The sequence below is a fragment of the Talpa occidentalis genome, unplaced genomic scaffold (assembly GCF_014898055.3).
Source record: "Talpa occidentalis isolate TD23 unplaced genomic scaffold, MPIMG_talOcc4v2.1 talOcc4.5, whole genome shotgun sequence".
NCBI classification, from domain to species: domain Eukaryota; kingdom Metazoa; phylum Chordata; class Mammalia; order Eulipotyphla; family Talpidae; genus Talpa; species Talpa occidentalis.
In genome coordinates this window covers 97,059,705-97,067,923 of record NW_023604861.1, presented here as the reverse complement: position 1 = coordinate 97,067,923, position 8,219 = coordinate 97,059,705, and the positions used below count along the sequence as shown (strand labels likewise).

Here is an 8,219-nt window from a genome sequence, read left to right as displayed (position 1 = left end):
GTGGGTAGCTCTCTGGGTGGGGATCAAACTCATTCTGCAGTGGCTGTGGATAGCTTCATAGGTTGTGTCTTAACCCCTTGTGCCACCAGGGAGGTCCCAGATACTATTTTTAAAATAATAAATTGTCTGCTAAGCCAACATCTGGGCCTCTTTAAGGACAATTTCTAATTACTTTTTCCCCTATTATCTTGGTTTTTTGCATGTTTCATATATTTTTGTTGAACCCACATATTTCAGATTATAAATTACATCAATTATGGATTCTAATTTGCCCCTACTTCCAGAGTCAGTGGTTATTGCTGACTTGCCTGGATTAATCCTATTGATTGGCTTTCACTTGCAGTATTTCACCAGGATGTCTCTCCTCAGTTGCCAAACAATGAAACTAGCTCACGATCTCACACTATATACAAAAATTAACTCAAAATGAATTAAAGACTTGGATGTACGATCTGAAACCATAAAATACATGAGAAAAAATATAGGTAAAACACTACACAACACTGGCTTTAGTGATGTCTTTTGGTGATTCAGTACAATAGCAAGTGAAAAAAAGCAAAAATATAAACAAATGGGGCTACATCAAGCTAAAAAGCTTCTGCACAGCTGAAGAAATGATCATTAAAAAAAAAAAAGACATCCACATCAAGAAAAATAGAAGAGCCCAAGTAAATAATCTTACCTCTCATCTTGGGGAATCAGAAAAAGAAGAAACAAAACCAAAAATCAGCAGAAGAAAGGAAATAAAAATTATTTTATTTAGAGCACAAATAAATGAAATAGTAATCAAAAAAATATAATCAATGAAACCAAATGCTGGTTTCTGGGAAAAAATAAACAAAATAGACAAATCCATCTCCAGACTAATTAAGAAAAAAAAAAGAAGAAAACTCAGACAAATAGGATCAAAAATTATAAAGAAGTTTCAACAGACACTATGAAATTCAGATAAATGAGAGAGTACTATGAATATTTGCATGCTAACAAGTTCAATAACCTAGACAAGACAGGCAAATTCTTAGAATTATACAATCATCTAGAATAAACAGAGAAGAATGAGAAAACCTGAATAAACAAATCACTAGCAAGGAAACTGAAACAGTAATTAAACCAAAAAACAAAATTCTAGGACCAGATAGCTTCACAAGTGAGTTCCACCAAATTTTCAAATATCAACTAATAACTATCCTGCTCAAACTTTTCCAAAAATTTGAGATAGATGTAATACTGCCAACCACCCATTTTATGAGGCCAACATTACAATAATACCAAAATCAAATAAAGACAACACAAAAAAGAAAACAGTAGACCAATTTTCCTAGAACACAGATACAAAAATCCTCAACAAAATCTTAGCAAACAGAATCCAAAAATGCATTAAAAGGATTCGATACCACGCCTAAATAAGATTTATAGCAGATACACAAGGATGGTTCAGCATCCAAAAAACAATCAATATAATTCACCACATCAACAAAAAGAAAGATAAGACCATATTTTCATATCAATAGATACCAAGAAAACATTTGATGAAATGTTTTCATCCATTTATGATGAAAACCCTCAAAAAACTGGGGATAAATGGAAAAAACCTTAACATAATAAAAGCCAGATATGTAAAACCAACAGTTAACATCATTCTCAATGGTGAAAAACTGAGTTTTTCCACTAAGAACTGGTACAAGTCAAGGGTGTCCACTCTCCCCACTGCTATTCAACATAGTATTGGAAGTCCTAGGTAGAGTTATTAGGCAAGAGAAAGATACAAAAGGAATCAAATTCAGGGAAAAAGAAGCAAAACTATAATTATTTGTTGAAAATATGAAAATAGAGAACCTGAAAGACTCCACAGAAAAACTAATTGAAACCATAAACAAGGTCAGCAAAGTGGCAGGTTACAAAATCAGCACACAAAAATCAGTTCCTATATGCAAACAAGGAACTAAAAGAGGAAGAAATTAAGAAAACCATGCAGTATCTACCTAGAGAACGAAAAACATTAATTCGAGGGCATCTAAGCATTCCTGTGTTCACTGCAGCACTATTAACAATAGCCAAGGCATAGAAACAATCTACATGTCAAACAACAGACAAATGGATGAAAAAAAGAATGATAGAATCATCTAGACTTAGAATGAGAAAACCTCATTCTAGATTGTATACATACACAGCGGAATATTACTCAACTATAAAATGATGAAATCTTGGCATTTGCAACAACATGGACAGAACTGGATGGGATTATGCCAAGCAAAAACAAAAGAGAAAGACAAAATACCAGGTGATTTCACTCATGTGGAATATGAAGAAACAAAGCAAATGAACAGACAAAAGTAATCCGAAAAATAACCATAGAAATTGGCTGCAGAAGTGAGACTATCGAAGGGGCCTGGGAAGTGGGACATAAAGCAGGAGGGCAGTCCAGTGGACTACAGTGGAGGATTATTGGTGCTTTGGGGTAGGTATGTATGGTAACTTACATCTTGAAAAGGTGTGCACCTAACCTAAAATTATTTACATTGTTGTAAACCAATCTCAATTAAAAAAGAATACAATTTTTAAAAAGTAAATAATGAAAAAAATTAACATCTTTTTTGGTAAGCTTCTTATAGCTACCAGAAAGTTCCAACCTTCTGTTCCATATGTTCTGCTTGTGCTTTATCCAAATGAACCTTTATAAATTGACTGCCAATCAGTTTCACGTAGATTCTCTTGTCCACAATATCATTTGGGAAAACCAAGTCCGTACGGATCTCATCATGCATGGCTATCAGAGTGTGGCTCCTACGACACCTATTTTTTGTAAGGTTTTTCTGCAGTGGTTAGGCAGAATTTTCCTCTGAACAACAAAGACAGCGTGCTTTCTACAGAACTTTTCCTCCAATAACATACTAGCCAACTTGGATTTTTTGGAAAGACTTCGGTTGAGAAATAGGAACAAAGATCATAGTAGCTTTCCTACCACCACCCACTTCACTTCCTTGGTGATGTTATATTCAGTTCCTTCAACTGGGCCTGAAGGTCTGTGTTCATCTACAGCTCAAGAAGAGGTTCTTTGTTCTAGGTTACTTGAAAATTGTTCCTTTTGGGTCTTGCTTTTATGATTTGTTCATTGAGATGAGCCCTGGACTAACCACTCTCCACTACTGAAGCAAGAACCTTTGAGTACTCCATTCATCCCCTATGAACTATGAAGCTTTCTAGATTAGCTGATGGAAACAGGTACTTTTCCTGGCCCTTTTGCAGTATTACTCCTTTCATTCTGTTTGGTGATTCTTTTCTTGACTTTAGACCGTTCTTCACATGCAGAGGTTGACATTTATCTGCTGAAGATTTTAGGAGGACCCTCCACACATCTCGAGATTCCTCTCCACACAGTCTCCTCTAGATGGCCTGTCTGCACACTAGCTGCCCTATTCACGTTGAACTCAGGCTGTCTTCTTAATTCAAGGGATCAGACAGGCTCTCCTTTGGTTTCTCCTCCCTACATTGTGATCCAGAAGCCAGTGAGTAAGCTGAATCAATCATAGGGCGCCCTTTCTCTGAAGTATAACTGTCATTCATTGCTTGATGTTCAGTGTCTTGAAAACACCGCTGCATTTATTTGGTCTGTATTTTCATTGTTGCCATTTTAGACAGAAGAGTAAATTTAGTCCCCATTACTCCATTTCACAGGAATCTCTAATGTACTTTTTGTTATATAAAAAATTTTTTAAAAGATTTATTTATTTATACAAGCACTGGGTACAGTCAGAAGTGCGGGAGGGTGAGAGAATTCACCAGAGCCAGGTCGGGAAGCAGAGCAGGCAGAAGGACCGAAGTACACTGCTGAGGGGAGCAGCGGGCGGCAGGAGAGGTCTGTGCGCCATGTGGGACCCTCCTCCGGTGGCCGGGGAGCAGCCTGGGATCGAACCAGCGCTGCAGAGGCCACAGACAGCTTCGCAACCCAGCGCTCAACAGCTGTGCTACCGGGGAGGCCATGATATATAAAATTTTAAACTTACACAAAAGTCACTCATGTAACTGTCCACATATCCATCTCCAGTCTTTAAAAAATGAACTACTCCTGGCCAATCTTGTTTTATCCATGTCCCCACTCTCTTCTCTCTGTCTTGTGTTATTTTGAAGCAAGTCCCAGACCTCATCTAAGCTCTTCTAAATATTTCTCGGTCACTTTCTGTAGTAGTCCTTCTTAGTGGGCCGCCCACAAGCCTCCTGTCTTTACCATCAGTATGCCTAAAGCGACTACTAGTGCTTGTGGCATGCATCTCTTTGCTTAAAGTCTTTCCTTAAAAGTGGGTGAAAGCTACCCCGCCTTCTCACAGCAAACTGGAACTGCCAGTATAATTGGTGCCCTTCTAGGGACAGCCCTCAGCCAAGGACCAGCGGGTGTGAATATCCCAGCTCCTTCATCCCTGTGTGAGAGGACTCTAAGTCATGGACTTCACACCTTTCGCCTTTGTTTCTCTTGGGGATTATATTCGCTTTGTTCAAGGTGGTAGCTCACTTGATGATGCCCTTTTTATGATCTCTAATCCCTCCCTGTCACAATTTCTTACTCCCCATATCACTGTGCTATTGCTGACATTACAAAGCACCCCAGACTGGGTGACTTGAGAAACTCATACTGTGGGGAGCTAGAAGTCTGAAATCAAGGTGTCAGCAGGGTTAGTCTCTTTGAGGCCTTTCTCTCTGCCTGCACATGGCTTTCTTCTCCCAGTGTCTCCACACGCCCTTTTTTTCTGTGTTTCTTTGTGCTCACCTCCTCCCCTTATCAGGACATCATCCTATTGGAGTGGGGCCCAGTGATATGATCTCATTTCTACCTTGATTATAGCTTTAAAGGTCCTATCTTTAAATACAGTCACATTCTAAGGCACTGGGATAAGAAGATAAGGGCTTTAACATAACTTTGGGGGAACACAATTCAGTCCATAACACTCTTCTGTTGGTATTTACTGCACCTCCCAAATAAACTACTTCCATCTAAACTCCTACTCGGTGTCTGCTTCTGGGGGGAATGCAAATTAAGGAAATCTCTAAAAAATAAGGTCTCTTGAAATAAATAACCAGATCACTCCACATACTCTTTCTAGCTACATGTCAAATGTTGACCCATTCTGTCTCATTTTGTTGGCTTTCTACATGCTCATCTCCTCACAGTGACAACAGGACTTCATTGATCTTCTTATCTGCTTCATTGATCTTCTTATCCCTAAGCAAGCAGTTCCTCTGACTGGGAGACACCAACTGCTACTTGATTTGCTTAAATCAATGAGTTAGTTCTAATCTGCCTTGGAAACAAAGTTATAATAGAATAGGAAAAAAAATCCAAACAACAAATAAAAGTCATTGCTGTTAGCAGGGAAAGGAGTGTGGGAGGAGTCAAGACAGGGGAGGGAAGACCACAAGGGACTGTGGTGATGGATCACCGGCTCCACCATGGTGGGAGAACTAAGGGGACTACACTTGAGGGGAGAAAACACTGTTCAAAAATGAACAATGATATAAGAAAATAAATTAATTGATTAAAAAAAAGCCATTGCTGTTAAATAATGTAAAATCCCTGCTAACTCATAAACACAAATTTGTAACATCTATCCCTGATTAAGGCATTGGGTGTTTATTGATTTAATTAAGGTTTGAATACTTTAAAGGTGTCTATATAATATCATCAATTGACATATAGGGTAGATACTAATTTATGTCAGACTTTCAAGCAGCTAGTGTCACCTACTGGTGAGGACTGGGTAGTGCGCTAAAGACAATATTTCTCTGAGTTCCTGAATTTGGTAGGTTACATAACAAGAACAGTTTGAAGTATTAGTAAACAACAAAAACTTGGCACAATAGAAAAAATATTTATACAACATGTAATTATGTTTCTTGTGAAAAGAAACTATCAGAAATGTATCTTCACAGCTACATATATATAAGCCTCAAAAAAGTAAAATCAGAGAGTATTGATTATGAAAAAAAAGTTAAATGAAGGCAACCAGAAGTGGGAGGTGCATAATAATCATAATAATCTTTCAACATTTCTCAATTCACATAATCCCAATATTTTAAGTAAAAGCAATAAGTGAAAAATACTTTTATGCAGGGCCTCCCCTGGTGGCACAGGCAGTTGAGTGCTGCACTGTGAAGCGCCTCTTCAGTGCCAGTTCGATCCCTGCCTGCTGGTGAGGGTCCCACATGGCGCCCAGACCTTTCCTGTCGTGCCCGCTGCTCCCCACAGCAGTGTATTTCGTCAGTCTGCCTGTTCTGTTTCCTGCTCTGTCTCTGGTGAATCCTCTCACCCTCCCCCGCATCTGGCCTGTATCCCGGTTCTTGTATAAATAAATAAAATAAATGTAAAAAAACAACTTTTATGGAAATAGCACTATTCATGTTTGCTGTTAACCATACCCAGAAGCCTCTAATTAGCAGTGTAGGATTTCAGGGGCTCCTGGTCTTCTATGTTCTCAGCTGTCTTTTCATTTCCTCCCACAGTAACTTCTGGACTATGATTCAGTTTTATATTAGTTGCAACAAATTCCACTAGAGGAAAGCACAAACATGCATGTTTGCTATTACCCCTTCTCTCTTATATAAGAGAGAATACATATTCTCTTTTGCACTTGGATTTACTTAGAAAAATATATCCTGAAGACCATCCCACACTGGTTCATAGCAACCTCTTATTTTTCACTTTTATTGCAGTGTATTTGACAAATAAATCTATAATATAGTTAAAATATACAATGTGATTTGATACATGTATACATTGTGAAAGGGTTCCTACACCGAGTTAATTAACGCCCCATAATCAACTCATGCAGTTTCCTTTTTTATTTTAAAAAAAATTTTTTAAGATTGATTTATTTATTTATACAAGCACTGAGTACAGTCGGAGGCATGGGAGGGTAAGAGAATTCACCAGAGCCAGAGCGGAGAGTAGAACAGACAGAGTGACGAACTACACTGCTGAGGGGAGCAGCGGGCGGCAGGAGAGGTCTGCGCGCCATGTGGGACCCTTGCCTGGCAGCCAGGGATTGAACCGGCGCTGCAGAGGCTGTGGGCAGCTTCGCAACCCAGCGTTCAACCGCTGCGCCACTGGGGAGGCCCTAAAAATTTTTTTTGATGACAACATTTAAGTTCTACTCTCTCAGGAAATTTCAAATGTGTAATACAAAAATATCAACCGTAGTCACCATCCTGTACATTATATCCTCAAGCTTATTCATCTTATAATTGGAAATTCAAATGCTGATAGCACCCCTGTTATCTGTAGTTTTTTTTTTTTTTAAGATTTATTTATTTATTTATACAAGCACTGGATACAGAGCCAGAGCGGGGAACAGAACAGGTAAACTGACGAAGTACGCTGCTGAGGGGAGCAGTGGGCAGCAGTAGAGGTCTGCGCGCCATGAAGGACCCTCGCCGGTGGCCCGGTATCAAACCGGCGCTGCAGAGGTTGTGGGCAGCTTCGCAGCCCAGCGCTTAACCGCTGCGCCACCAGGGGAGGCCCTGTAATTTGTAGTTTTGTGGGGATATTTTGTCCTGGTTATTGCTCCTATTTCTGTGGGGTTTTGGTAATGGAGTAAGTCCCTAACATTAACCATAGGTTCTTAGAAACTGTGACTTAAAGAAAAACTAGATAGTACAACAAACCAGGTTCTCAAATAATACTGATTTGTTCAGTGTCAAGCAGCACATTTTTTCCCTCATCATGCTAACAAAACGAGGTTGGATGAAATAACATTATTCAAGGACTGGTACCCATCCTATGGGACAGTCCAGGTAGATTATAAACCACTCATGCTCTACTGTCACTATCTTTCTAGTTTTAGTGACTGGATATTTTAGAAAGCTCAGTGACTCTCCTGAGCTGCCAGGGTTGCCATGATGTAATTGCTCTGGACTCCTTTCCAGACCTTTGTTCCTCAGGATTCGCCTCCATCTCATGCCTTCACTGCCTCCCATAGTCTTAGCATCCCTTGGCAGTTTCTCACTCCTGGATTCAATTTCTATATTAGACTGATCACAACCTCAGTTGCTTTTCCTGACCTGAGAATCATACCTAGACCTACCCATGTTATGGTTTCATTTGACCACCCCCCTGGGCAACCCCACTTATATTGTTCACATTTTTCCTGCCTCCTGGTGTTCTGCCCAGTGGTTCCAGTCACAAACATTGGAACCAACCTTAAAGCTCCTTCCTAAGGTGCAGCATCTAT

General features: G+C 39.5%; 1 pseudogene; it reads right to left on the bottom strand.

Annotated features, from left to right (window-relative positions):
• Positions 1-2,581: 2,581 nt before the first annotated feature.
• Positions 2,582-5,444, bottom strand: LOC119258619 (40S ribosomal protein S7-like; annotated as a pseudogene).
• Between the last annotated feature and the right edge of the window lie 2,775 nt (positions 5,445-8,219).